The sequence below is a fragment of the Silene latifolia genome, unplaced genomic scaffold (assembly GCF_048544455.1).
Source record: "Silene latifolia isolate original U9 population unplaced genomic scaffold, ASM4854445v1 scaffold_112, whole genome shotgun sequence".
In the NCBI taxonomy this organism is placed as follows: Eukaryota; Viridiplantae; Streptophyta; class Magnoliopsida; order Caryophyllales; family Caryophyllaceae; genus Silene; species Silene latifolia.
This window is the reverse complement of record NW_027413126.1, coordinates 187,317-213,353: the sequence shown is the minus strand read 5'-3', so window position 1 is coordinate 213,353 and position 26,037 is coordinate 187,317. Positions and strand designations below refer to the sequence as shown.

Below are 26,037 nucleotides of genomic sequence, written 5' to 3'. Positions count from 1 at the left end.
TTCACCATACTATCCAGGTTACATCTTTAATCACGAAATAATCAGTCCAAACAAATCAATTTCCGCTGCAAATTTACTAATTATCACGACATACACAATCACAGAATTAACAAACTCAAACGAACAGTTCAACGATCTGTTCATTCTCGTTTTTCCATACTGTTTTACATCAAATTGGTTACAAGAGCTAAGTTCCGATTTATTCCTTAATAGATCTGTCTTGGGACGTTGCTAATCATGGTTAAAGACGGTGAAGAAGGTCCGAAAACATGGGAAGATGGTCATAACGAGCTGAAGTTGGAGATGGCTCAGATGGCTTATGTGTTAAAAAATATAGCAAGCATGTTGAAGGCTAAAGAGAAGAAAAAAGAATCGGACACCCCATCCGAATCTGAAGAAGAGGACGAGCAACCAAAGAGGAAGTCAAAAAATAAGAACGATGATGATCGGGGTTTAAAACTCGATATTCCAGACTTTGATGGCGAGATGGATCCGGAAAAATTTCTGGATTGGGTAAGACAAGCTGAGAGGGTTTTCGAATATAAAGAATACGATGACAAGAAGCAATTTAAAGTTGCAATCTTAAAGCTTACAAAGTATGCATCTTTATGGTACGAAAATCTGAAAAAACAGAGGAGAAAGGAAGGCAAAGACAAGATCGAATCTTGGATCAAATTAAAGAAGCACTTGATGAGGCGATTCCTGCCAAGGGATTATGAGCAAGATAACTACTTAAAGCTCCAATCTTTAGAGCAAGGAAGCATGTCCGTGACTGATTACATCAAAGAATTCGAAAAGATGTCAATCGTGTGCGATCTTGAGGAGAAAGAAGAGCTAAGAGTGGCGAGATTCATCAAGGGCCTAACACCCGCGATTGCAACAAAGGTAGAAATCCAGAATTATGACGGGTTTAGTGATGTTTGCAGATTGGCGTTAAAATTTGAAAAACATGAAAAGGCACGTAAACCTTATGCTTATTCCAAGGGACAAAGTTCGGGAACCAACTCATATTCCGGCCAGCTCTAGCAAGGCTAAAGAAATCCCGAAAGAAGAACCCAAGGACAAAGGAAAGGGTGTTGCCGAGCCAAAGGGGGGTTCTTTGAGGCGTTGCTTCAAGTGTCAAGGCTATGGGCATATAGCAAACGAATGTCCTCAGAAACGAGCCCTAACAGCTCAAGAATTATGTGATATGATCCCCGTATTTGTCACGCCAGAAGAAGAAACAGTTCAAGGGAATGTTGAAACTGATGGTGAAGGAAAAGTCTACGATTTGGATCCATTGAGTGAAGAGGAGTGTTTAGTGCTTTGCGTAATTTACATATGGAAACGGGTTCACCGAGAATGAACAACGGGAGCAAATCTTCCATACTCGGTGCAAGGTAAACCGTAAAATTTGCAATCTTATTATTGATAGTGGATCATGTGCTAATGTAGTAGCGAGGGACCTTGTTGATGAACTGAAATTGCAAACTAAAGACCGAGTTAAACCATATAAATTACATTGGCTGAATGGGGAGAATGGGATCCAAGTTAAGAAACAGGCCTTAGTTTCGTTGAGTTTAGGACCCTATGCTGATGAGGTGTGGTGCGATATAATTCCTATGAATGCATGCCACATTCTGTTGGGTAGGCCTTGGCAATTCGATAGAAAGGTTGAACATGACGGGAGAGCTAATGTGTATAGCGTGATGAAGGGTAATGTGAGATATAATCTGAAACCTATGTCACCTAATAAGATTAAAGAGTCCAAAACAAAGAAGGGGAGTATGTTTATGGAGGCTCGGGAGGTTGAGGAGGCTTTAGCTCGTGGGGAACGAACTTATGTGTTGCTGGTTCGTGAATTGGGGTCCGTTGGTGTGTGTGATGACCGTGAGGTACAGGAGTTGTTAGAAGAGTTCCGGGATGTGTTTCCGGATGAATTACCGGATGGGTTACCTCCTTTACGTGGTATTGAACACCAAATAGATCTGATTCCAGGGGCGGCATTGCCTAATAAGCCGGCCTATCGCTGTAATCCGAGGAAGCAAAGGAGTTACAGAGACAAGTCCAAGAATTGATAGATAGGGGATATGTTCAAGAGAGCTTAAGTCCATGTGCGGTGCCTGCGTTATTAGTACCAAAGAAGGAAGGGACTTGGAGAATGTGCATTGATAGTAGAGCGGTAAATAACATTACAATCAAATATCGCTTTCCTATGCCAAGACTTGATGATATGCTTGACGAACTTTCTGGTTCGAGTGTCTTTTCTAAACTGGATTTGAGGAGTGGCTACCATCAAATGAGGATTCGAGAAGGGGATGAGTGGAAGACCGCGTTTAAAACGAAGCAAGGGTTATATGAATGGCTTGTGATGCCGTTTGGATTGTGCAATGCTCCTAGTTCGTTTATGAGGTTGATGAATGAAGTGTTAAGGCCGTTCCTTAACAAATTTGTGGTGGTCTATCTTGACGACATCCTGATTTATAGCAAAGATGAAGAGTCGCACAAACGACATTTGCGAGCTGTGTTTAAAGTTTTGCGAGATCAGAAGCTTTATGGTAAGTTGGAAAAATGTACTTTTATGGTCTCAAGTGTTGTCTTTCTTGGTTATATTGTGGGAAAAGACGGGGTAAGTATGGACCCATCCAAGGTCGATGCTATTCAAGCCTGGCCAGTTCCGAAATCAACTACAGAGGTGCGAAGCTTTCATGGTTTAGCATCATTTTATAGACGGTTCATCCAGGGTTTTAGCTCGATTGTGGCTCCAATTACAGAGCTAACCAAGAAGGGAGAGTTCGTGTGGACTAACAGCGCCCAAAAGGCGTTTGAAGAAGTAAAACGCAAGCTATGCTCCGGACCTGTTTTAGCACTACCTGATTTTAATAAATTGTTTGAAGTCGAGTGTGATGCAAGTGGTGTTGGGATTGGTGCCGTGTTAATACAAGAAAAGAGGCATATTGCATATTTCAGCGAGAAATTAAACGGCGCAAGGTTGAACTATTCAACCTATGACAAGGAGTTTTATGCAATCGTGAGAGCATTGGATCATTGGAGTCATTATCTGCGTCCAAAGCCGTTTATTTTACATTCTGATCACGAGGCTCTTAAACACATCCATGGACAGCAAAAGTTAAATCAAAGACATGCCAAATGGATAGAATTCTTGCAATCATTCACGTTTTCTTCAAAATATAAGACGGGAAGTTCTAATATCGTGGCTGATGCATTATCACGAAGGCATTCATTGTTGATTGAGTTGGATGCAAGGATTCTTGGTTTCGAACATATCAAGGAACGTACAAGTCGATCCAGAATTTTCAAAGGAAATCATTGATCCGACGAGGTTTGTATCTTGTTCGGGATGGCTATCTCTTCAAGGGTAATCGGCTATGCATTCCGAATGGGTCGATTAGGGAGTTGTTGGTACGAGAAGCTCATGGCGGGGCTATTGCTGGACACTTTGGAGTTAATAAGACGAGTGACATCCTAAGTGAGCACTTCTACTGGCCGAGAATGAATAAGGACGTGCAAGAGATTGTGGCGAAATGCGTGGTATGTCAAAAGGCTAAAAGCACGTTCACCAAGGGCTTGTATACACCTCTGCCCGTGCACTGTACAGCCATGGAATGAGGTAAGCATGGATTTTATCCTTGGTTTGCCGAGAACTCAGAGGGGTAAGGACTCGATTATGGTGGTAGTTGATCGATTCTCGAAGATGGCGCATTTTATTCCGTGTCACAAGACTGATGATGCAACTAAAGTGGCTGATTTGTACTATAGAGAGATCGTTCGATTACATGGAATACCTCTTACTATTGTTTCAGATAGAGATGTGAAGTTTCTTAGTTACTTCTGGAAAACGTTATGGTGTTTGATGGGGACTAAGCTTCTTTTCAAGACATCACACCATCCACAAACAGGATGGTCGGACCGAGGTAACCAACCGTACTCTAGGGAGTCTATTGCGAGGATTGGTTAGTAAAAGCACAAAGGATTGGGATATCAAATTGGCGCATGCTGAATTCGCTTATAATCGTACACCATCAATGACGACAGGACGAGCTCCATTCGAGATTGTCTATGGCGTGAATCCATACCTGCCAATCGATTTAGTGCCCATTCCAAAGAAAGATGTGTTAAGTTTTGAAGCCAAAGAAAGACAAGCTGCATTTCTCCGAGTATGTGAACAAGTTCGAGCTCAAATTGAGAAGGCAAATGCTAAATACAAAGAGAAGGCTAATAAACATCGAAAGCAGCCTGTTTTCAAAGAAGGTGATCTTGTGTGGTTACATTTGAGAAAGGAACGATTTCCGTCCAAAAGGAAGAATAAGTTGATGCCGCGAGCAGATGGTCCATTCAAGATCCTCGAATGTTATGGTTCTAACGCATACAAGCTGGAGTTGCCGAGTGAATATGGTGGGGTGAGCGCGACATTCAACGTAGGCGACCTATCACCATATCTAGAAGACGAGGATTTGAGGGCAAATTCTCAAAAAGAAGGAGAGAATGATGCAGGAGCATGTTCGGAACAAGCAAATGAGATCCTTATTAGTCGAAATGTAACTCAACTAGTAAAAGGATTTGAGCTTGGATCGAGTAATGTGTTGATGCTAAAATGGGAAGGTATGGGAGCTGCATAACACGGCTCTGGAGTTGCATATCACGGCTCCTAGGATGATTAGGATACACGGTTTCCTAAATCGTGTAGAATAATAAGTTAGTTAATTACTATTTCTAATAAAGTTAGGAAAGCTAGATTTTCCTAATCCTAGTCAAATTAGAATACCCTAAATCTGATTGTATTCTAGTTTTTAGTATTTTAATTACTTTCCTAGTTAGTTTAGGAAAGGGGAATAATTTTCCTAGTTAGTTTAGGAAAAGGAAAGATAGCTTAATTTCCAAGCTAGGGTTTGGGCCGAATTGTGACCTCGTTTAGGAGTATATTAGGCCGTGTATGATCAGAGAAACACCATCGAATTTCCAGCAATAAAATTGTTTACATTTGTGAGCATTATTCTGATTAGGTTTGCGAGCTTAATCTTTAGATCTTCCTTGCGAGGTTGATTGCGTGAATCTGCGTTTGACACCTTGCGAGGTTAGGACTAGGAATTCACCATACTATCCAGGTTACATCCTTAATCACGAAATAATCAGTCCAAACAAATCAATTTCCGCTGCAAATTTACTAATTATCACGACATACACAATCACAGAATTAACAAACTCAAACGAACAGTTCAACGATCTGTTCATTCTCGTTTTTCCATACTGTTTTACATCATAGGGTTTGGTTTTCAAGGTGCTAATTGCTCGTTTTCTAGCTTAAGGTAACATATTTCGAGTTACTCGACGAATAATCGCCACATTCTTTGTTGTTTTTGTATGTTTTTGTGATTTTTATTTAAGTAGTTAATTCCACATGATAATATGGTTGCATGCATGGCTAATTCATGTCTTTTGGTTAGTTTAAGTTAACATATTAGTATGGGAACGATTAATTATGTTTCAGACGGTGTTATACTGAACAAAAATGGAGAAATGGAGGTGTGGGGGTGGCGGCCAGCAGGCCCGGCAGGCCCGTGCAGGCCCACGGCAGGCCCACGGCAGGCCCGGGTCAGCCCGTTGCTTGTTTCGCGGTTTTTCATGCTTTGTTCATCATTTTAGGTTCATTAATGTTATAGTTAGAATAAGAATCATATGGGTAAACCTTTGAAATGAATAATGTAGGTAGTAAAGATAATGAGGTTGGTAGAATTATGCTCATATTGATAGTTGCACATGTTAGGGTAGATTATAAAATGAAATTGTAATGATTAGGCTCAAAATGAATTTTATAGCGATAATTGTAATGTTTTGATGATTGTGCCGAAAACTGAGCCTTAGTCCCTTTGACTGATTCGATGTCAGTTAATTGAGTGATTGGTCAGCCGCAATTTAACCCGTACCTGTCGCAGGGCTGGGGTTGCGGGTAAAAATTCGGTTGGATGAAATTTTATATGAATTGGATAATCGGCCTTTTTCTTGTTTTAGGCCATTTATCAAGTTTTTAGTTCACATGTATAGTTGGTTGAATTTAATAGTTTCTTATATTGTAGAAACGGCCCTAGATTCCCTAAAGCCTTTAATATTGTTAATATTGCTAGAAATGGTATTGGTATTAAATACTTTCTTGCAGGTTGTTGTGTTTGTCATAGATAGGTCTTTATAGTCTTTGACGAGTATATGTTCACTGCTTAATAGCCTTTGTGTTCCTACTTGGTGGGATTATATCCAAGTTGGGGCATGACCTCGTTACTTATTTTGATAGTAAGTGGTCAGCTTAAGTACTAGCCAACCCTTTGGTGGACTCCTTAGGGTACTCACTTTGTTTTAGAAAAATTGTGGGTCTTGGGTGCGGTGGTGTGTATCCGCATGTCTAGGTCTGCGCAGATTTTAGGCTAGGGTTGTGTTGTGTCTTGGCCATGTTTTGATAGAACCTCTGAGCCAAGATACCGGTTCGATTACCTTCCCTACCTCGTGGTATAGACTCGAGTTACAGAGTGACTATTGACCGTACTAAGAACTTATGCCTGTCTTTGATATATTGCCCTTTCTTGTAATGGTGATTTTATGAATTGTAATAGGTGAGATGTAAGCCGGTTACAATTGATAAAGTTTGGATTACTGCTTGTTATATGTTTCACATGATAGTTTAATTTGGTCAGTTTGGTATTCATAGGTTAGAATACTTGTTAATTAAATTGTTTATCACATTATTTACATGTTACACTTCATGTTACATTAAATATGACGTTTCGTGGCTGGGAGGACTCGAAGTTACTCCCCACTGAATTGTGGCTTTCGTGTTTGTATAAAATGCGATTGACAGGTACTTGATGCTTAGTTGGGGTTCACGGACGAGCTAGTGAGCTAGAGAACCTTGGACCTAGTTTGGCTATTTTTGTAGTAAACCTTTTAACTTTTGGTTTTGTATATATTTTGAAGGGACATATGTCTCCCTCTTTTTCTTTGGGTTGTATCATTATATTTTCTTATCGTTAGCTATGGCATGTAAATTAGTTCGTTAGCATTGCAGGTTTTGGCACCCTCCTCTTGGAAATGTTGGAGATGTTTGCGAATGGTTTAGGAAAATTTTAAAAATTACAGGTTTTGTCTAGTTGAACCAATTACAAACATATCCTGTCAGTTTTTCTGTAGATTTTACGTGGTTATTTATCGCTAAATTTAAGGGTGTCACACCTTGTGACTCGTTGTGTAAACATTTGTCCCTGTTCATTAGTTATTGTGACTCGTTGTGTGAATCATTTGTCCTTGTTAATTAGTCATTGTGACTCGTTATGTGAACCATTGGTCCTTGTTCATTAGTCATTGTGACTAGTTGTGTGAATCACTTGTTCTAGTTCATTAGTCGTTGTGACTCGTTGTGTGAATCATTTGTCCTTGTTAATTATTCCTTGTGACTCGTTGTGTAAACCATTTGTCCTTGTTCATTAGTCATTGTGACTCGTTGTGTGAATCATTTGTCCTAATTCATTAGTCCTTGTGACTCGTTGTGTGAATCATTTGTCCTATTTTATTAGTCCTTGTGACTCGTTGTGTGAATCATTTATCCTTGGTAATTAGTCCCTTTGACTCGTTGTGTGACTCATTTGTCCTTGTTAATTAGTCCCTTTGACTCGTTGTGTGAATCATTTGTCCTTGTTAATTAGTCCTTGTGACTCGTTGTGTTAACCATTTGTCCTTGTTAATTAGTCATTGTGACTCATTGTGTGTACCATTGGTCCTTGTTCATTAGTCATTGTGACTCTTTGTGTGAATCACTTGTTCTAGTTCATTAGTCATTGTGACTCGTTATGTGAATCATTTGTCCTTGTTAATTAATCCTTGGGGCTCGTTGTGTTGACCATTTCTCCTTGTTCATTTGTCATTGTGACTCGTTGTGTGAATCATTTGTCCTTGTTAATTAGTCCTTGTGACTCGTTGTGTGAATCATTTGTCCTTGTTCATTAGTCCTTGTGACTCCTTGTGTGAACCATTTGTTCTTGTTCATTAGTCATTATGACTAGTTGTGTGAATCATTTTCCCTAGTTCATTAGTCATTGTATCTTGTTGTGTGAATCATTTGTCCTTGTTAATTAGTCCATGTGACTCATTGTGTGAATCATTTGTCCTTGTTATTATGGTCCTTGTGACTCGTTGTGTGAACCATTTGTTCTTGTTCATTAGTCTGCGACTCGTTGTGTGAATTAGTCCTAGTTCATTAGTCAGTGTAACTTGTTGTGTGAATCATTTGTCCTTGTTAATTATTCTTTGTGACTCGTTGTGTGAATCAATTGTCCTAGTTCATTAGTCTTTGTAAATTGTTGTGTGAATCATTTGTCCTTGTCAATTAGTCCCTTTTACTAGTTGTGTGAATCATTTGTCCTTGTTAATTAGTCCTTGTGACTCGTTCTGTGAATCATTGGTCCTTGTTAATTAGTTATTGAGACTCGTTGTGTGAATCACTTGTTCCAGTTTATTAGTCATTGTGACTCGTTATGTGAATCATTTGTCCTTGTTAAATAGTCCTTGTGACTCGTTGTGTGAACTATTTGTTCTTGTTCATTAGTCATTGTGACTCGTAGTATGAATCATTTTTCCATGTTCATTAGTCATTGTGACGCGTTGTATGAATCATTTGTCCTTGTTAATTAGTCCTTATGACTCGTTGTGTGAATCATTTGTCCTTGTTAATTATTCCTTGTGACTCGTTGTGTAAACATTTGTCCCTGTTCATTAGTTATTGTGACTCGTTGTGTGAATCATTTGTCCTTGTTAATTAGTCATTGTGACTCGTTATGTGAACCATTGGTCCTTGTTCATTAGTCATTGTGACTAGTTGTGTGAATCAGTTGTTCTAGTTCATTAGTCGTTGTGACTCGTTGTGTGAATCATTTGTCCTTGTTAATTATTCCTTGTGACTCGTTGTGTAAACCATTTGTCCTTGTTCATTAGTCATTGTGACTCGTTGTGTGAATCATTTGTCCTAATTCATTAGTCCTTGTGACTCGTTGTGTGAATCATTTGTCCTATTTTATTAGTCCTTGTGACTCGTTGTGTGAATCATTTATCCTTGGTAATTAGTCCCTTTGACTCGTTGTGTGAATCATTTGTCCTTGTTAATTAGTCCCTTTGACTCGTTGTGTGAATCATTTGTCCTTGTTAATTAGTCCTTGTGACTCGTTGTGTTAACCATTTGTCCTTGTTAATTAGTCATTGTGACTCATTGTGTGTACCATTGGTCCTTGTTCATTAGTCATTGTGACTCTTTGTGTGAATCACTTGTTCTAGTTCATTAGTCATTGTGACTCGTTATGTGAATCATTTGTCCTTGTTAAATAATCCTTGTGGCTCGTTGTGTTGACCATTTCTCCTTGTTCATTTGTCATTGTGACTCGTTGTGTGAATCATTTGTCCTTGTTAATTATTCCTTGTGACTCGTTGTGTGAATCATTTGTCCTTGTTCATTAGTCCTTGTGACTCCTTGTGTGAACCATTTGTTCTTGTTCATTAGTCATTGTGACTAGTTGTGTGAATCATTTTCCCTAGTTCATTAGTCATTGTATCTTGTTGTGCGAATCATTTGTCCTTGTTAATTAGTCCATGTGACTCATTGTGTGAATCATTTGTCCTTGTTATTATAGTCCTTGTGACTCGATGTGTGAACCATTTGTTCTTGTTCATTAGCCTGCGACTCGTTGTGTGAATTAGTCCTAGTTCGTTAGTCAGTGTAACTTGTTGTGTGAATCATTTGTCCTTGTTAATTATTCTTTGTGACTCGTTGTGTGAATCAATTGTCCTAGTTCATTAGTCTTTGTAAATTGTTGTGTGAATCATTTGTCCTTGCCAATTAGTCCCTTTTCCTAGTTGTGTGAATCATTTGCCCTTGTTAATTAGTCCTTGTGACTCGTTGTGTGAACCATTGGTCCTTGTTCATTAGTCATTGTGACTCGTTGTGTGAATCACTTGTTCTAGTTCATTAGTTAGTGTAACTTGTTGTGTGAATCATTTGTCCTTGTTAATTATTCTTTGTGACTCGTTTTGTGAATCAATTGTCCTAGTTCATTAGTCCTTGTGACTCGTTGTGTGAATCATTTGTCCTTGTTAATTATTCCTTGTGACTCGTTGTGTAAACATTTGTCCCTGTTCATTAGTTATTGTGACTCGTTGTGTGAATCATTTGTCCTTGTTAATTAGTCATTGTGACTCGTTATGTGAACCATTGGTCCTTGTTCATTAGTCATTGTGACTAGTTGTGTGAATCACTTGTTCTAGTTCATTAGTCGTTGTGACTCGTTGTGTGAATCATTTGTCCTTGTTAATTATTCCTTGTGACTCGTTGTGTAAACCATTTGTCCTTGTTCATTAGTCATTGTGACTCGTTGTGTGAATCATTTGTCCTAATTCATTAGTCCTTGTGACTCGTTGTGTGAATCATTTGTCCTATTTTATTAGTCCTTGTGACTCGTTGTGTGAATCATTTATCCTTGGTAATTAGTCCCTTTGACTCGTTGTGTGAATCATTTGTCCTTGTTAATTAGTCCCTTTGACTCGTTGTGTGAATCATTTGTCCTTGTTAATTAGTCCTTGTGACTCGTTGTGTTAACCATTTGTCCTTGTTAATTAGTCATTGTGACTCATTGTGTGTACCATTGGTCCTTGTTCATTAGTCATTGTGACTCTTTGTGTGAATCACTTGTTCTAGTTCATTAGTCATTGTGACTCGTTATGTGAATCATTTGTCCTTGTTAAATAATCCTTGTGGCTCGTTGTGTTGACCATTTCTCCTTGTTCATTTGTCATTGTGACTCGTTGTGTGAATCATTTGTCCTTGTTAATTATTCCTTGTGACTCGTTGTGTGAATCATTTGTCCTTGTTCATTAGTCCTTGTGACTCATTGTGTGAACCATTTGTTCTTGTTCATTAGTCATTGTGACTAGTTGTGTGAATCATTTTCCCTAGTTCATTAGTCATTGTATCTTGTTGTGCGAATCATTTGTCCTTGTTAATTAGTCCATGTGACTCATTGTGTGAATCATTTGTCCTTGTTATTATAGTCCTTGTGACTCGATGTGTGAACCATTTGTTCTTGTTCATTAGCCTGCGACTCGTTGTGTGAATTAGTCCTAGTTCGTTAGTCAGTGTAACTTGTTGTGTGAATCATTTGTCCTTGTTAATTATTCTTTGTGACTCGTTGTGTGAATCAATTGTCCTAGATCATTAGTCTTTGTAAATTGTTGTGTGAATCATTTGTCCTTGCCAATTAGTCCCTTTTCCTAGTTGTGTGAATCATTTGCCCTTGTTAATTAGTCCTTGTGACTCGTTGTGTGAACCATTGGTCCTTGTTCATTAGTCATTGTGACTCGTTGTGTGAATCACTTGTTCTAGTTCATTAGTTAGTGTAACTTGTTGTGTGAATCATTTGTCCTTGTTAATTATTCTTTGTGACTCGTTGTGTGAATCAATTGTCCTAGTTCATTAGTCTTTGTAAATTGTTGTGTGAATTATCTGTCCTTGTCAATTAGTCCCTTTTACTCGTTGTGTGAATCATTTGTCCTTGTTAATCAGTCATTGTGACCCGTTGTGTGAACCATTGGTCCTTGTTCATTAGTCATTGTGACTCGTTGTGTGAATCACATGTTCTAGTTCATTAGTCAGTGTAACTTGTTGTGTGAATCATTTGTCCTTGTTTATTATTCTTTGTGACTCGTTGTGTGAATCAATTGTCTTAGATCATTAGTCTTTGTAAATTGTTGTGTGAATCATTTGTCCTTGTCAATTAGTCCCTTTTACTAGTTGTGTGAATCATTTGTCCTTGTTAATTAGTCCTTGTGACTCGTTGTGTGAACCATTGGTTCTTGTTAATTAGTTATTGTGACTCGTTGTGTGAATCACTTGTTGCAGTTTATTAATCATTGTGACTCGTTATGTAAATCATTTGTCCTTGTTAATTAGTCATTGTGACTCGTTGTGTGAATCATTTGTCTTTGTTCATTAGTCGTTGTGACTCGTTGTATGAATCATTTTTCCTTGTTCATTAGTCATTGTGACTCGTTGTATGAATCATTTGTCCTTGTTAATTAGTCCTTGTGACTAGTTGTATGAATTATTTGTCCTTTTTTAATTAGTCCCTTTGACTCGTAGTGTGAATCATTTGTCCTTGTTAATTAGTCATTGTGACTCGTTATGTGAACCATTGGTCCTTGTTCATTAGTCATTGTGACTAGTTGTGTGAATCACTTGTTCTAGTTCATTAGTCGTTGTGACTCGTTGTGTGAATCATTTGTCCTATTTTATTAGTCCTTGTGACTCGTTGTGTGAATCATTTATCCTTGGTAATTAGTCCCTTTGACTCGTTGTGTGACTCATTTGTCCTTGTTAATTAGTCCCTTTGACTCGTTGTGTGAATCATTTGTCCTTGTTAATTAGTCCTTGTGACTCGTTGTGTTAACCATTTGTCCTTGTTAATTAGTCATTGTGACTCATTGTGTGTACCATTGGTCCTTGTTCATTAGTCATTGTGACTCTTTGTGTGAATCACTTGTTCTAGTTCATTAGTCATTGTGACTCGTTATGTGAATCATTTGTCCTTGTTAATTAATCCTTGTGGCTCGTTGTGTTGACCATTTCTCCTTGTTCATTTGTCATTGTGACTCGTTGTGTGAATCATTTGTCCTTGTTAATTAGTCCTTGTGACTCGTTGTGTGAATCATTTGTCCTTGTTCATTAGTCCTTGTGACTCCTTGTGTGAACCATTTGTTCTTGTTCATTAGTCATTGTGACTAGTTGTGTGAATCATTTTCCCTAGTTCATTAGTCATTGTATCTTGTTGTGTGAATCATTTGTCCTTGTTAATTAGTCCATGTGACTCATTGTGTGAATCATTTGTCCTTGTTATTATGGTCCTTGTGACTCGTTGTGTGAACCATTTGTTCTTGTTCATTAGTCTGCGACTCATTGTGTGAATTAGTCCTAGTTCATTAGTCAGTGTAACTTGTTGTGTGAATCATTTGTCCTTGTTAATTATTCTTTGTGACTCGTTGTGTGAATCAATTGTCCTAGTTCATTAGTCTTTGTAAATTGTTGTGTGAATCATTTGTCCTTGTCAATTAGTCCCTTTTACTAGTTGTGTGAATCATTTGTCCTTGTTAATTAGTCCTTGTGACTCGTTCTGTGAATCATTGGTCCTTGTTAATTAGTTATTGAGACTCGTTGTGTGAATCACTTGTTCCAGTTTATTAGTCATTGTGACTCGTTATGTGAATCATTTGTCCTTGTTAAATAGTCCTTGTGACTCGTTGTGTGAACTATTTGTTCTTGTTCATTAGTCATTGTGACTCGTTGTATGAATCATTTTTCCTTGTTCATTAGTCATTGTGACGCGTTGTATGAATCATTTGTCCTTGTTAATTAGTCCTTGTGACTCGTTGTGTGAATCATTTGTCCTTGTTAATTATTCCTTGTGACTCGTTGTGTAAACATTTGTCCCTGTTCATTAGTTATTGTGACTCGTTGTGTGAATCATTTGTCCTTGTTAATTAGTCATTGTGACTCGTTATGTGAACCATTGGTCCTTGTTCATTAGTCATTGTGACTAGTTGTGTGAATCACTTGTTCTAGTTCATTAGTCGTTGTGACTCGTTGTGTGAATCATTTGTCCTTGTTAATTATTCCTTGTGACTCGTTGTGTAAACCATTTGTCCTTGTTCATTAGTCATTGTGACTCGTTGTGTGAATCATTTGTCCTAATTCATTAGTCCTTGTGACTCGTTGTGTGAATCATTTGTCCTATTTTATTAGTCCTTGTGACTCGTTGTGTGAATCATTTATCCTTGGTAATTAGTCCCTTTGACTCGTTGTGTGAATCATTTGTCCTTGTTAATTAGTCCCTTTGACTCGTTGTGTGAATCATTTGTCCTTGTTAATTAGTCCTTGTGACTCGTTGTGTTAACCGTTTGTCTTTGTTAATTAGTCATTGTGACTCATTGTGTGTACCATTGGTCCTTGTTCATTAGTCATTGTGACTCTTTGTGTGAATCACTTGTTCTAGTTCATTAGTCATTGTGACTCGTTATGTGAATCATTTGTCCTTGTTAATTAATCCTTGTGGCTCGTTGTGTTGACCATTTCTCCTTGTTCATTTGTCATTGTGACTCGTTGTGTGAATCATTTGTCCTTGTTAATTAGTCCTTGTGACTCGTTGTGTGAATCATTTGTCCTTGTTCATTAGTCCTTGTGACTCATTGTGTGAACCATTTGTTCTTGTTCATTAGTCATTGTGACTAGTTGTGTGAATCATTTTCCCTAGTTCATTAGTCATTGTATCTTGTTGTGCGAATCATTTGTCCTTGTTAATTAGTCCATGTGACTCATTGTGTGAATCATTTGTCCTTGTTATTATAGTCCTTGTGACTCGATGTGTGAACCATTTGTTCTTGTTCATTAGTCTGCGACTCGTTGTGTGAATTAGTCCTAGTTCGTTAGTCAGTGTAACTTGTTGTGTGAATCATTTGTCCTTGTTAATTATTCTTTGTGACTCGTTGTGTGAATCAATTGTCCTAGTTCATTAGTCTTTGTAAATTGTTGTGTGAATCATTTGTCCTTGCCAATTAGTCCCTTTTCCTAGTTGTGTGAATCATTTGCCCTTGTTAATTAGTCCTTGTGACTCGTTGTGTGAACCATTGGTCCTTGTTCATTAGTCATTGTGACTCGTTGTGTGAATCACTTGTTCTAGTTCATTAGTTAGTGTAACTTGTTGTGTGAATCATTTGTCCTTGTTAATTATTCTTTGTGACTCGTTGTGTGAATCAATTGTCCTAGTTCATTAGTCTTTGTAAATTGTTGTGTGAATTATCTGTCCTTGTCAATTAGTCCCTTTTACTCGTTGTGTGAATCATTTGTCCTTGTTAATCAGTCATTGTGACCCGTTGTGTGAACCATTGGTTCTTGTTCATTAGTCATTGTGACTCGTTGTGTGAATCACTTTTTCTAGTTCATTAGTCAGTGTAACTTGTTGTGTGAATCATTTGTCCTTGTTTATTATTCTTTGTGACTCGTTGTGTGAATCAATTGTCTTAGATCATTAGTCTTTGTAAATTGTTGTGTGAATCATTTGTCCTTGTCAATTAGTCCCTTTTACTAGTTGTGTGAATCATTTGTCCTTGTTAATTAGTCCTTGTGACTCGTTGTGTGAACCATTGGTTCTTGTTAATTAGTTATTGTGACTCGTTGTGTGAATCACTTGTTGCAGTTTATTAATCATTGTGACTCGTTATGTAAATCATTTGTCCTTGTTAATTAGTCATTGTGACTCGTTGTGTGAATCATTTGTCTTTGTTCATTAGTCGTTGTGACTCGTTGTATGAATCATTTTTCCTTGTTCATTAGTCATTGTGACTCGTTGTATGAATCATTTGTCCTTGTTAATTAGTCCTTGTGACTAGTTGTATGAATCATTTGTCCTTGTTAATTAGTCCCTTTGACTCGTAGTGTGAATCATTTGTCCTTGTTATTAGTCATTGTGACTCGGTATGTGAACCATTGGTCCTTGTTCATTAGTCATTGTGACTAGTTGTGTGAATCACTTGTTCTAGTTCATTAGTCGTTGTGACTCGTTGTGTGAATCATTTGTCCTTGTTAATTATTCCTTGTGACTCGTTGTGTAAACCATTTGTCCTTGTTCATTAGTCATTGTGACTCGTTGTGTGAATCATTTGTCCTAATTCATTAGTCCTTGTGACTCGTTGTGTGAATCATTTGTCCTATTTTATTAGTCCTTGTGACTCGTTGTGTGAATCATTTATCCTTGGTAATTAGTCCCTTTGACTCGTTGTGTGAATCATTTGTCCTTGTTAATTAGTCCCTTTGACTCGTTGTGTGAATCATTTGTCCTTGTTAATTAGTCCTTGTGACTCGTTGTGTTAACCAATTGTCCTTGTTAATTAGTCATTGTGACTCATTGTGTGAACCATTGGTCCTTGTTCATTAGTCATTGTGACTCTTTGTGTGAATCACTTGTTCTAGTTCATTAGTCATTGTGACTCGTTATGTGAATCATTTGTCCTTGTTAATTAATCCTTGTGGCTCGTTGTGTTGACCATTTCTCCTTGTTCATTTGTCATTGTGACTCGTATAAAAGCAAGCACAACCCTTAGCCAAAATCAGATTATTTTGAATGACTAGTCTTTGTGACTCGTTGTGTAAACCATTTGTCCTTGTTCTTGTCACTCGCCGTGTAAACCATTTGTCCTTGTTCAGTAGTCTATGTGACTCGTTGTGAGAACCATTTGTCCTTGTTCATTAGTCCTTGTGACTCGTTGTTTAAACCATTTGTCCTTGTTTATTAGTCTTTGTGACTCGTTGTGTAAACCATTTGTCCTTGTTATTCTGACTTGTTGTGTGAAACATTTTTCCTTGTTCATTAGTCCTTTTGACTCGTTGTGTGAACCATTTGTCCTTGTTCTTTAGTCCTTATGACTCGTTGTTTAAACCATTTGTCCTTGTTTATTAGTCCTTGTGACTCGTTGTGTGAACCATTTGTCCTTTTTCATTAGTCCTTGTGACTCGTTGTGTAAACTATTTGTCCTTGTTCATTAGTCCATGTGACTCGTTGTGTGAGTCATTTGTCCTTGCTCATTAGTCCTTGTGATTCGTTGTTTAAACCATTTGTCCTTGTTTATAAGTATTTGTGACTTGTTGTGTAAACCATTTGTCTTTGTTATTGTGACTCGTTGTTTAAACCATTTGTCCTTGTTTATTAGTCCTTGTGACTTGTTTTGTAAACCATTTGTCCTTGTTATTGTGACCTTGCTCTTTAGTCCTTGTGACTCGTTGTTTAAACCATGCCCTTGTTTATTAGTCCATGTGACTCGTTGTGTGAGTCATTTGTCCTTGTTCATTAGTCCTTGTGACTCGTTGTTTAAACCATTTGTCCTTGTTTATTAGTATTTGTGACTCGTTGTGTAAACCATTTGTCCTTGTTATTGTGACTTGTTGTGTAAAACATTTTTCCTTGTTCATTAGTCTTTTTGACTCGTTGTGTGAACCATTTGTCCTTATTCATTAATCCTTGTAACTCATTGTTTAAACCATTTCTCCTTGTTTATTAGTCCTTGTGACTCGTTCTGTAAACCATTTGTTCTTGTTATTATGACTTGTTGTGTGAACCATTTTTCCTGTTTCATTAGTCCTTGTGACTCGTTGTGTGAACCATTTGTCCTTGTTCATTAGTCCTTGTCCCTCGTTGTGTAAACTATTTGTCCTTGTTTATTAGTCCTTGTGACTCGTTGTGTAAACCATTTGTCCTTGTTATTGTGACTTGTTGTGTGAACCATTTTTCCTGTTTCATTAGTCCTTGTGACTCGTTGTGTGAACCATTTGTCCTTGTTCACTAGTCCTTGTCCCTCGTTGTGTAAACTATTTGTCCTTGTTTATTAGTCCTTGTGACTCGTTGTGTAAACCATTTGTCCTTGTTATTGTGACTTGTTGTGTGAACTATTTTTCCTTGTTCATTAGTCCTTATGACTCATTGTGTAAACTATTTGTCTTGTTCATTAGTCCTTGTGACTCGTTGTGTGAACCATTTGTCCTTGTTCTTTAGTCCTTGTGACTCGTTGTTTAAACCATGCCCTTTTTTATTATTCCTTGTGACTCGTTGTGTGAACCATTTGTCCTTGTTCTTTAGTCCTTATGACTCGTTGTTTAAACCATTTGTCCTTGTTATTGTGACTTGTTGTGTGAACCATTTGTCCTTGTTTATTAGTCCTTGTGACTCGTTGTGTAAACCATTTGTCCTTGTTATTGTGACTTGTTGTGTAAACCACTTTTCCTTGTTCATTAGTCATTGTGATTCGTTGTGTGAACCATTTGTCCTTGCTCATTAGTCCTTGTGACTCGTTGTGTAAACTATTTGTCCTTGTTCATTAGCCAATGTGACTTGTTGTGTGAGCCGTTTGTCCTTGTTCATTAGTCCTTGTCCCTCGTTGTGTAAACTATTTGTCCTTGTTTATAAGTCCTTGTGACTCGTTGTGTATACTTTTTGTCTTGTTCATTAGTCCTTGTGACTCGTTGTGTGAACTATTTGTCCTTGTTCATTAGTCCTTGTGACTCGTTGTGTAAACTATTTGTCCTTGTTCATTAGTCCTTGTGACTCGTTGTGTGAACCATTTGTCCTTGTTCTTTAGTCCTTGTGACTCGTTGTTTAAACCATGCCCTTGTTTATTAGTCCTTCTGACTCGTTGTGTGAACCATTTGTTATTGTGACTTGTTGTGTGAACCATTTTTTCTTGTTCATTAGTCCTTGTGACTCGTTGTGTGAACTATTTATCCTTGTTCATTAGTCCTTGTGACTCGTTGTGTAAACTATTTGTCCTTGTTCATTAGTCCTTGTGACTCTTTGTGTGAACCATTTGTCCTTGTTCTTTAGTCCTTGTGACTCATTGTTTAAACCATGCCCTTGTTTATTAGTCCTTCTGACTCGTTGTGTGAACCATTTGTCCTTGTTCTTTAGTTCTTATGACTCGTTGTTTAAACCATTTGTCCTTGTTTATTAGTCCTTGTTCATTAGTCCTTGTGACTCGTTGTGTGAACCATTTTTCCTTGTTCATTAGTCCTTGTAACTGGTTGTGTTAACCATGTTCCTTGTGACTCGTTGTGTAAACCATTTGTCCTTGTTCATTTTTCCATGTGACTCTTTGTGTGAACCATTTGTCCTTGTTCTTTAGTCCTTGTGACTCGTTGTTTAAACCATGCCATTTTTTTAGTAGTCCTTGTGACTCGTTGTGTGAACCATTTGTCCTTGTTCTTTAGTCCTTATGACTCGTTGTTTAAACCATTTGTCCTTGTTATTGTGACTTGTTGTGTCAACGATTTGTCCTTGTTTATTAGTCCTTGTGACTCGTTGTGTAAACCATTTGTCCTTGTTATTGTGACTTGTTGTGTGAACCACTTTTCCTTGTTCATTAGTCATTGTGATTCGTTGTGTGAACCATTTGTCCTTGTTCATTAGTCCTTGTGACTCGTTGTGTAAACTATTTGTCCTTGTTCATTAGTCCATGTAACTCATTGTGTGAGTCATTTGTCCTTGTTCATTAGTCCTTGTGACTCGTTGTTTAAACCATTAGTCCTTGTTCATTAGTCCTTGTGACTCATTGTGTGAACTATTTGTCCTTGTTCATTAGTCCTTGTGACTCGTTGTGTAAACTATTTGTCCTTGTTCATTAGTCCTTGTGACTCGTTGTGTGAACCATTTGTCCTTGTTCTTTAGTCCTTGTGACTCGTTGTTTAAACCATTTGTCCTTGTAACTCATTGTTCATTAGTCATTGTGATTCGTTGTGTAAACACTTTTCCTTGTTCATTAGTCATTGTGATTCGTTGTGTGAACCATTTGTCCTTGCTCATTAGTCCTTGTGACTCGTTGTGTAAACTATTTGTCCTTGTTCATTAGTCCATGTGACTTGTTGTGTGAGCCGTTTGTCCTTGTTCATTAGTCCTTGTGACTCGTTGTTTAAACCATTTGTCTTGTTCATTAGTATTTGTGACTCGTTGTGTAAACCATTTGTCCTTGTTATTGTGACTTGTTGTGTAAAACATTTTTCCTTGTTCATTAGTCCTTTTGACTCGTTGTGTGAACCATTTGTCCTTGTTCATTAATCCTTGTAACTCATTGTTTAAACCATTTCTTCTTGTTTATTAGTCTTTGTGACTCGTTGTGTAAACCATTTGTCCTTGTTATTGTGACTTGTTGTGTGAACCATTTTTCCTGTTTCATTAGTCCTTGTGACTCGTTGTGTGAACCATTTGTCCTTGTTCATTAGTCCTTGTCCCTCGTTGTGTAAACTATTTGTCCTTGTTTATTAGTCCTTGTGACTCGTTGTGTAAACCATTTGTCCTTGTTATTGTGACTTGTTGTGTGAACTATTTTTCCTTATTCATTAGTCCTTATGACTCGGTGTGTAAACTATTTGTCTTGTTCATTAGTCCTTGTGACTCGTTGTGTGAACCATTTGTCCTTGTTCTTTAGTCCTTGTGACACGTTGTTTAAACCATGCCCTTTTTTATTAGTCCTTGTGACTCGTTGTGTGAACCATTTGTCCTTGTTCTTTAGTCCTTATGACTCGTTGTTTAAACCATTTGTCCTTGTTATTGTGACTTGTTGTGTGAACCATTTGTCCTTGTTTATTAGTTCTTGTGACTCGTTGTGTAAACCATTTGTCCTTGTTATTGTGACTTGTTGTGTAAACCACTTTTCCTTGTTAATTAGTCATTGTGATTCGTTGTGTGAACCATTTGTCCTTGCTCATTAGTCCTTGTGACTCGTTGTGTAAACTATTTGTCCTTGTTCATTAGTCCATGTGACTTGTTGTGTGAGCCGTTTGTCCTTGTTCATTAGTCCTTGTCCCTCGTTGTGTAAACTATTTGTCCTTGTTTATTCGTCTTTGTGACTCGTTGTGTAAACCATTTGTCCTTGTTATTGTGACTTGTTGTGTGAACTATTTTTCCTTGTTCATTAGTCCTTGTGACTCGTTGTGTAAACTTTTTGTCTTGTTCATTAGTCCTTGTGACTCGTTGTGTGAACCATTTTTCCTTTTTCTATAGTCCTTGTGACTCGTTGTTTAAACCATGCCCATTTTTTATTAGTCCTTGTGACTCGTTGTGTGAGTCATTTGTCGTTGTTCATTAGTCCTTGTGACTCGTTGTTTAAACCATTTGTCCTTATTTACTAGTCTTTGTGACTCGTTGTGTAAACCATTTGTCCTTGTTATTGTGATTCGCCGTGTAAACCATTTGTCCTTGTTCATTAGTCCATGTGACTCGTTGTGTGAACCATTTGTCCTTGTTCTTTAGTCCTTATGACTCGTTGTTTAAACCATTTGTCCTTGTTTATTAGTCCTTGTGACTTGTTTTGTAAACCATTTGTCCTTGTTATTGTGACTTGTTGTGTGAACCATTTTTCCTTGTTCATTAGTCCTTGTGACTCGTTGTGTGAACTATTTATCCTTGTTCATTAGTCCTTGTGACTCGTTGTGTAAACTATTTGTCCTTGTTCATTAGTCCTTGTGACTCCGTTGTGTGAACCATTTGTCCTTGTTCTTTAGTCCTTGTGACTCGTTGTTTAAACCATGCCCTTGTTTATTAGTCCTTCTGACTCGTTGTGTGAACCATTTGTCCTTGTTCTTTAGTCCATATGACTGTTTGTTTAAACCATTTGTCCTTGTTTATTAGTCCTTGTTCATTAGTCCTTGTGACTCATTGTGTGAGTCATTTGTCCTTTTCATTAGTCCTTGTGACTCGTTGTTTAAACCATTTGTCCTTGTTTATTAGTCTTTGTGACTCGTTGTGTAAACCATTTGTCCTTGTTATTCTGACTTGTTGTGTGAAACATTTTTCCTTGTTCATTAGTCCTTTTGACTCGTTGTGTGAACCATTTGTCCTCGTTCTTTAGTCCTTATGACTCATTGTTTAAACCATTTGTCCTTGTTTATTAGTCCTTGTGACTCGTTGTGTGAACCATTTGTCCTTTTTTATTAGTCCTTGTGACTCGTTGTGTAAACTATTTGTCCTTGTTCATTAGTCCATGTGACTCGTTGTGTGAGTCATTTGTCCTTGTTCATTAGTCCTTGTGACTCGTTGTTTAAACCATTTGTCCTTGTTTATTAGTATTTGTGACTCGTTGTGTAAACCATTTGTCCTTGTTATTGTGACTTGTTGTGTAAAACATTTTTCCTTGTTCATTAGTCCTTTTGACTCGTTGTGTGAACCATTTGTCCTTGTTCATTAATCCTTGTAACTCATTGTTTAAACCATTTCTCCTTGTTTATTAGTCCTTGTGACTCGTTGTGTAAACCATTTGCCCTTTTGACTCGTTGTTTAAACCATTTGTCCTTGTTATTGTGACTTGTTGTGTCAACGATTTGTCCTTGTTTATTAGTCCTTGTGACTCGTTGTGTAAACCATTTGTCCTTGTTATTGTGACTTGTTGTGTGAACCACTTTTCCTTGTTCATTAGTCATTGTGATTCGTTGTGTGAACCATTTGTCCTTGTTCATTAGTCCTTGTGACTCGTTGTGTAAACTATTTGTCCTTGTTCATTAGTCCATGTAACTCATTGTGTGAGTCATTTGTCCTTGTTCATTAGTCCTTGTGACTCGTTGTTTAAACCATTAGTCCTTGTTCATTAGTCCTTGTGACTCATTGTGTGAACTATTTGTCCTTGTTCATTAGTCCTTGTGACTCGTTGTGTAAACTATTTGTCCTTGTTCATTAGTCCTTGTGACTCGTTGTGTGAACCATTTGTCCTTGTTCTTTAGTCCTTGTGACTCGTTGTTTAAACCATGCCCTTGTTTATTAGTCCTTCTGACTCGTTGTGTGAACCATTTGTCCTTGTTCTTTAGTCCATATGACTGTTTGTTTAAACCATTTGTCCTTGTTTATTAGTCCTTGTTCATTAGTTCTTGTGACTCATTGTGTGAGTCATTTGTCCTTGTTCATTAGTCCTTGTGACTCGTTGTTTAAACCATTTGTCCTTGTTTATTAGTCTTTGTGACTCGTTGTGTAAACCATTTGTCCTTGTTATTCTGACTTGTTGTGTGAAACATTTTTCCTTGTTCATTAGTCCTTTTGACTCGTTGTGTGAACCATTTGTCCTTGTTCTTTAGTCCTTATGACTCGTTGTTTAAACCATTTGTCCTTGTTTATCAGTCCTTGTGACTCGTTGTGTGAACCATTTGTCCTTTTTCATTAGTCCTTGTGACTCGTTGTGTAAACTATTTGTCCTTGTTCATTAGTCCATGTGGCACATTGTGTGAGTCATTTGTCCTTGTTCATTAGTCCTTGTGACTCGTTGTTTAAACCATTTGATCTTGTTTATTAGTATTTGTGACTCGTTGTGTAAACCATTTGTCCTTGTTATTGTGACTTGTTGTGTAAAACATTTTTCCTTGTTCATTAGTCCTTTTGACTCGTTGTGTGAACCATTTGTCCTTGTTCATTAATCCTTGTAACTCATTGTTTAAACCATTTCTCCTTGTTTATTAGTCCTTGTGACTCGTTGTGTAAACCATTTGCCCTTGTTATTGTGACTTGTTGTGTGAACCATTTTTCCTGTTTCATTAGTCCTTGTGACTCGTTGTGTGAACCATTTGTCCTTGTTTATTAGTCCTTGTCCCTCGTTGTGTAAACTATTTGTCCTTGTTTAATAGTCCTTGTGACTCGTTGTATAAACCATTTGTCCTTGTTATTGTGACTTCTTGTGTGAACTATTTTTCCTTGTTCATTAGTCCTTATGACTCGTTGTGTAAACTATTTGTCTTGTTCATTAGTCCTTGTGACTCGTTGTGTGAACCATTTGTCCTTGTTCTTAGTCCTTGTGACTCGTTTAAACCATGCCCTTTTTTTATTAGTCCTTGTGACTCGTTGTGTGAACCATTTGTCCTTTTTTCTTTAGTCCTTATGACTCGTTGTTTAAACCATTTGTCCTTGTTATTGTGACTTGTTGTGTGAACCATTTGTCCTTGTTTATTAGTCCTTGTGACTCGTTGTGTAAACCATTTGTCCTTGTTATTGTGACTTGTTGTGTAAACCACTTTTCCTTGTTCATTAGTCATTGTGATTCGTTGTGTGAACCATTTGTCCTTGCTCATTAGTCCTTGTGACTCGTTGTGTAAACTATTTGTCCTTGTTCATTAGTCCATGTGACTTGTTGTGTGAGCCGTTTGTCCTTGTTCATTAGCCCTTGTCCCTCGTTGTGTAAACTATTTGTCCTTGTTTATTAGTATTTGTGACTCGTTGTGTAAACCATTTGTCCTTGTTATTGTGACTTGTTGTGTAAAACATTTTTCCTTGTTCATTAGTCCTTTTGAGTCGTTGTGTGAACCATTTGTCCTTGTTCATTAATCCTTGTAACTCATTGTTTAAACCATTTCTTCTTGTTTATTAGTCTTTGTGACTCGTTGTGTAAACCATTTGTCCTTGTTATTGTGACTTGTTGTGTGAACCATTTTTCCTGTTTCATTAGTCCTTGTGTGAACCATTTGTCCTTGTTCATTAGTCCTTGTCCCTCGTTGTGTAAACTATTTGTCCTTGTTTATTAGTCCTTGTGACTCGTTGTGTAAACCATTTGTCCTTGTTATTGTGACTTGTTGTGTGAACTATTTTTCCTTATTCATTAGTCCTTATGACTCGGTGTGTAAACTATTTGTCTTGTTCATTAGTCCTTGTGACTCGTTGTGTGAACCATTTGTCCTTGTTCTTTAGTCCTTGTGACACGTTGTTTAAACCATGCCCTTTTTTTATTAGTCCTTGTGACTCGTTGTGTGAACCATTTGTCCTTGTTCTTTAGTCCTTATGACTCGTTGTTTAAACCATTTGTCCTTGTTATTGTGACTTGTTGTGTGAACCATTTGTCCTTGTTTATTAGTCCTTGTGACTCGTTGTGTAAACCATTTGTCCTTGTTATTGTGACTTGTTGTGTAAACCACTTTTCCTTGTTAATTAGTCATTGTGATTCGTTGTGTGAACCATTTGTCCTTGCTCATTAGTCCTTGTGACTCGTTGTGTAAACTATTTGTCCTTGTTCATTAGTCCATGTGACTTGTTGTGTGAGCCGTTTGTCCTTGTTCATTAGTCCTTGTCCCTCGTTGTGTAAACTATTTGTCCTTGTTTATTCGTCTTTGTGACTCGTTGTGTAAACCATTTGTCCTTGTTATTGTGACTTGTTGTGTGAACTATTTTTCCTTGTTCATTAGTCCTTGTGACTCGTTGTGTAAACTTTTTGTCTTGTTCATTAGTCCTTGTGACTCGTTGTGTGAACCATTTTTCCTTTTTCTATAGTCCTTGTGACTCGTTGTTTAAACCATGCCCATTTTTTATTAGTCCTTGTGACTCGTTGTGTGAGTCATTTGTCGTTGTTCATTAGTCCTTGTGACTCGTTGTTTAAACCATTTGTCCTTATTTACTAGTCTTTGTGACTCGTTGTGTAAACCATTTGTCCTTGTTATTGTGATTCGCCGTGTAAACCATTTGTCCTTGTTCATTAGTCCATGTGACTCGTTGTGTGAACCATTTGTCCTTGTTCTTTAGTCCTTATGACTCGTTGTTTAAACCATTTGTCCTTGTTTATTAGTCCTTGTGACTTGTTTTGTAAACCATTTGTCCTTGTTATTGTGACTTGTTGTGTGAACCATTTTTCCTTGTTCATTAGTCCTTGTGACTCGTTGTGTGAACTATTTATCCTTGTTCATTAGTCCTTGTGACTCGTTGTGTAAACTATTTGTCCTTGTTCATTAGTCCTTGTGACTCCGTTGTGTGAACCATTTGTCCTTGTTCTTTAGTCCTTGTGACTCGTTGTTTAAACCATGCCCTTGTTTATTAGTCCTTCTGACTCGTTGTGTGAACCATTTGTCCTTGTTCTTTAGTCCATATGACTGTTTGTTTAAACCATTTGTCCTTGTTTATTAGTCCTTGTTCATTAGTCCTTGTGACTCATTGTGTGAGTCATTTGTCCTTGTTCATTAGTCCTTGTGACTCGTTGTTTAAACCATTTGTCCTTGTTTATTAGTCTTTGTGACTCGTTGTGTAAACCATTTGTCCTTGTTATTCTGACTTGTTGTGTGAAACATTTTTCCTTGTTCATTAGTCCTTTTGACTCGTTGTGTGAACCATTTGTCCTCGTTCTTTAGTCCTTATGACTCATTGTTTAAACCATTTGTCCTTGTTTATTAGTCCTTGTGACTCGTTGTGTGAACCATTTGTCCTTTTTTATTAGTCCTTGTGACTCGTTGTGTAAACTATTTGTCCTTGTTCATTAGTCCATGTGACTCGTTGTGTGAGTCATTTGTCCTTGTTCATTAGTCCTTGTGACTCGTTGTTTAAACCATTTGTCCTTGTTTATTAGTATTTGTGACTCGTTGTGTAAACCATTTGTCCTTGTTATTGTGACTTGTTGTGTAAAACATTTTTCCTTGTTCATTAGTCCTTTTGACTCGTTGTGTGAACCATTTGTCCTTGTTCATTAATCCTT

General features: G+C 37.5%; 1 pseudogene; it reads left to right on the top strand.

Moving 5' to 3' along the window:
- The first annotated feature begins 237 nt into the window (after positions 1-237).
- On the top strand, positions 238-3,609 carry LOC141637436 (uncharacterized; annotated as a pseudogene).
- The last annotated feature ends 22,428 nt before the right edge of the window (positions 3,610-26,037 follow it).